Here is a 4,510-nt window from a genome sequence, read left to right as displayed (position 1 = left end):
TGAGCCCAGGAGTTGGAGGTGGCTTTGAGCTGTGATGCCATAGCACTCTATCCAGGGTGACAGCTTGAGGCTCCATCTTAAAAAAAAAAAAAAAAAGAAAGAAAGAAAGAAAAGAAAAAGAAAATATTCATGATTGCTGTCTTCTAATGATCTTATCTGTTTCGCCATGGTCAGCCCTACTACCAAAAATCTATTTGAGAAATACCTTCATACACGGACAGTGTCTCATCTAGTACTTAGTATATCAAGTTCTTTGATGATCATTACCAGCTTTTCTTTTTCTTTTTTTAAAGAGAGTTTTAATTTATTGCCCAGGATACAGTATCCTGGCGTCATAGCTCACAGCAACCTCAAACTCTCAGGTTCAAGAGATCCTCTTGCCTCATTCAGCCTCCCAAGCGGCTGGGACTACAAGCTTGTTTTAGGTCTCCCTCACTCTTGCTCAAGCAATCCATCCTTCTCAACTTCCCAGAGTGCTAGGATTACAGGTATGAGCCACCATGCCTGGGCCTCTACTAGCTTTTCATTGCATCAATGGCGATGATAAAAAACTCACACAACTCCCAGAGGCAAAACAGCCCTAAAAAAATCAGGCAAATATTACATAAAGCCCAGATGAAATATTTAGTAATCTACAGTCTAACGTGTAGATTATCTTCAGTTAGTGGGAAAGACAGATCGCCTAAAGTAATAGGTAGCAAAACTGAATTGAAACCTAGAAAATAAAAAAGGGTGTAAGTGCTGAGCCTAGAGGTAGATAGCCATTGACCTTTTGCTCTTTTTCTTTTTGTTGAAGGAACCACTGACCATCTAGAAGGAAAGTAAGTAGTTCTTAAGGCAATCCAAGGAAAGAGAAGGATCCAAAGTCAATAGAAAATCTCTATTTCCTATGCTAATTAGTGGCTTAACTCCATGTTCATTGGCTTTAAAGGGGTGAAAGGAAACAATTTCCAAAGAAATCATACCCAGTAACTAATGTCATCAGATAAAGGTTAGGATTGCACATTCACTGAACCATGTCATATACCCTTACCTTCAGTGTTTTCTCTACCCCATTTCCTTATAAAATCTAAGTTGCAGAGTTATAGAACCATGGAGGACCTAGGGCCAAATGTACCTAATATTTACAAAGTCAGCAGCCAACTATCACACTATATACATATTTTGGAGACAGAGTCTCTCTGTCACCCTGGGGTTGAGTGCCATGCTGTCATAACTCACAGCAACCTCAGATTCCTGGACTCAAGAGATCCTCTTGCCTTAGCCTCTTTAGGAACTGGGACTACAGGCACCTGCCACAAAGCAGGTTATATAATATATCATATTATATAACTCTGACATCTAACATAGAAAAATAAATTGTTTTATTTTATTTATTGTGAAAAATAAATTCAAATAGCAAAGCAATTTGAATTCTGCAAACTTCGTCAGAAATTGCCAGTGCCAACTATCTTTCACGTCATCATGGTAGGGTATTAGGAAAAGTATTCCATTAGCAATAATTGCACCACAGATAAATCTCACTGGCTATGATACTACCACTGTGCAAAACTGTTAAAAAAAGTTTTGTGTAACTTGTTATGTATCTTACTTGACCTTAAATAGCTGTTATACCAAATCCTATGCTAATAACAAATCATAAATGAACTCTGTACCAAATATACTAAAGCAAGAAACTGCCCTCTTACCACATCTCTTGCTGCGTCCTTACTCTTTCATATTAAAAAAAGAAAAGAAGGCTTGGTGCCTGTAGCTCAAGCAGCTAAGGTACCAGCCACATATACCAGAGCTGGCGGGTTCAAATCCAGCCCAGGCTCACCAAACAACGACAACTACAACCAAAAAATGGCTGGGTGCTGTGGTAGGCGCCTGTAGTCCCAGCTACTTGGGAGACTGAGGCAAGTGAATCACTTGAGCCCAGGAGTTGGAGGTTGCTATGAGCTGTGATGTCACGGCATTCTACCCAGGGCAACAGCTTGAAGCTCTGTCTCAAAAAAAAAAAAGAAAGAAAAGAAAAATTATATTGATCATTATATAATCAAACTGACCCACCCACTTGTTCAAATTTAGTTTTTAATTACTAATGCAAATTTTCCAGAAACTTTTCTGATTCACATCTATCCTGTACTTGCTTTCACTTCAGGGAGGAAGTTTTTTATTCTTTGAAAGTCTTGCTTTCACTCCAAGCAGGAAATCCTATCTTCTTCTTTGTCCTAATCTTCTTCATTGATGAAGAACAGGTAAGCAAAATGGTTTTAAAATTCTCTTTGTGGGCCAGAGTGTAATCCTAGTACTCTGGGGGGCCGAGGCACGTGGATTGCTTGAGTTCACGGGTTCGAGACCAGATGGAGCAAGAGTGAGACCTCCATCTCTACCAAAAATACAAAAAACCAAGGCAAGAGGATCACTTGAGCCCAAGAGTTGGAGGTTGAGCTATGATGACACCATGGCACTTACTCAAGGTAACAACTTGAGAAAGTCTCAAAAAAAAAAAAAAATTTCTTTTTATAGATTTAATGAAATCCATCCCTAGGTTTAAAATATTTCACTATTATGTGCTAAATTTTATCTAGTCAATTCACTACTTATGCCTGTTTTAAATTCACTATAGCTAGCTACAAATAACATTCTGTATTATAATCAAATAGGCAAAAATATTATTCTGTTAATAAGATTGAGCTTTATTTTATATGCTAATTATAATTCAGTAACAAGCAATTTGTCAATTTCCTGTTTTGAGACTTTTTCCTAATTCATTAGATAAAATTACCAATTTTTAAATATTCTATTCAGATACCTAAATTAGCTCTTATTTCTCACTTTTAGTTGATTCTCCTAGATTCTTAGGTAGATAATCATTCAGTAACCCATTATTCAGTTACTATGTGTCTTGCTTGTCTTATTCTCCTGCACTAGCTAGGTTAAAATGGTTCTCAACTTGTGGGTCACAACCCACAGAAATTGTATTAAAGGGCTGCAACATTAGAAAGGTTGAGAACCACTGAGCTAGAACATCAACAAAAAGTATGAACAACAATAGTGACAGCTATCATTTTATTATTCCTGACTTTTAAAAGAAATCTGTTTTGCTTAATTATATATAATACATAGAACCATATATATATAATTACTGTTGGTTTCCAATACCTATTATCACGTTAGTTTCATTCTTTTCCTAGGATTTTTTTTTTTTTTTTTTTTTTTGGAGACAGAGCCTCAAGCTGTCCCCCTGGGTAGAATGCCGTGGCATTACAGCTCACAGCAACCTCCAACTCCTGGGCTCAAGCGAGTCTCCTGCCTCCGCCTTCCCAAGTAGCTGGGACCACAGGCGCCTGCCACAACGCCCGGCTATTTTTTGGTTGCAGCCATCATTGTTGTTTTGGCGGGTCCGGGCTGGGGATTCGAACCCGCCACCTTAGGTGTACGTGGCTGGCGCCTTAGCCGGTTGAGCTATAGGCGCCGAGCCTTTTCCTAGGATTTTAAGTTAGGTTTTGTTTGTTTTTTTCTTCTTAAAGGTCAAAAATGAAAGCTGAGGGCGGCACCTGTGGCTCAGTGAGTAGGGCACCACCCCATATACCGAGGGTGGCGGATTCAAACTCAGGACCTGGCCAAACTGCAACAACAACAACAACAAATAGCCAGGCGTTGTAGCAGGTGCCTGTATTCCCAGCTACTGGGGAAGCTGCAGCAAGAGAATCTCACCTAAGCCCAAGAGCTGGAGGTTGCTGTGAACTGTGACGCCATAGCCAGCTACTGAGGGAGACAAAAGTGAGACAAGAAAGAACAGAAAAGAAAGAAAAGAAAAGAAAAGAAAGATGGACGGACGGATGGACGGACGGGCGGAAGGAAGGAAAGAAGGAAAGAAAGAAAACAAAGCTAAATTTTCTTAAAGCCTTTTTGACATAAATTTTTTTTTCTTCTATACCTAATTTGCTGAGATGTATATTACTGATCCACTATCATGGGTTTAGTTCTTCTTTAATGTATAATAGCAGTAGTAGTAGAAGAAATAATATATGTATTTACTTAGCATTCCTACCCCATTGGCCATTTACTATTGTTTTGGTTTCAACTTGCTAAGATTTTACTATGGATTTTGCAACCAACACTGGGATTATTCTAGACAGAGCACTTCTATGATCACGGTATCAAGATTTTTTTTTTTATATTGGAGACAGATTCTCACTTTGTTGCCTTCAGTAAAGTGCCATGGCATCATAGCTCACAGCAACCTCAAACTCTTGGGCTCAAGCTATCCTTTTGCTTCAGCCTCCCAAGTAGCTGGGACTATAGGGACTCACTACAATATCCAGCTAATTTTAGAGATAGGGTCTTGTTCTTGCTCAAGCTGGTCTCAATCAAACTCCTAAACTCAGGCAATCCAACTTCCTTGACCTCCCAGAGTGCTGGGATTACAGCCATGAGCCACTGCGCCCAGCCTCCTGATCTGTTTTTTGTAACCAATTCATAAACCAATCTCTCCCTTCCCAATATAACTTTTTTTTTTTTT

At 39.1% G+C, this 4,510-nt stretch overlaps 1 protein-coding gene and 1 non-coding gene across 2 annotated transcripts in view; both read right to left on the bottom strand.

Moving 5' to 3' along the window:
* Positions 1 to 4,510, bottom strand: part of UBE2G1 (ubiquitin conjugating enzyme E2 G1) — a 109,302-nt gene that overhangs the window by 52,698 nt on the left and 52,094 nt on the right. The window lies entirely within an intron of this gene.
* Positions 1,412 to 1,553, bottom strand: LOC111728226. Its single transcript, XR_002775601.1, has one exon. It is a non-coding gene; the product is annotated as a U4 spliceosomal RNA (small nuclear RNA).

Source organism: Otolemur garnettii, unplaced genomic scaffold (assembly GCF_000181295.1).
Source record: "Otolemur garnettii isolate 467f Iridium unplaced genomic scaffold, OtoGar3 scaffold00145, whole genome shotgun sequence".
Taxonomy (NCBI): domain Eukaryota; kingdom Metazoa; phylum Chordata; class Mammalia; order Primates; family Galagidae; genus Otolemur; species Otolemur garnettii.
The sequence above is the reverse complement of the archived record's forward strand: the minus strand, read 5'-3'. Positions and strand labels throughout refer to the sequence as shown.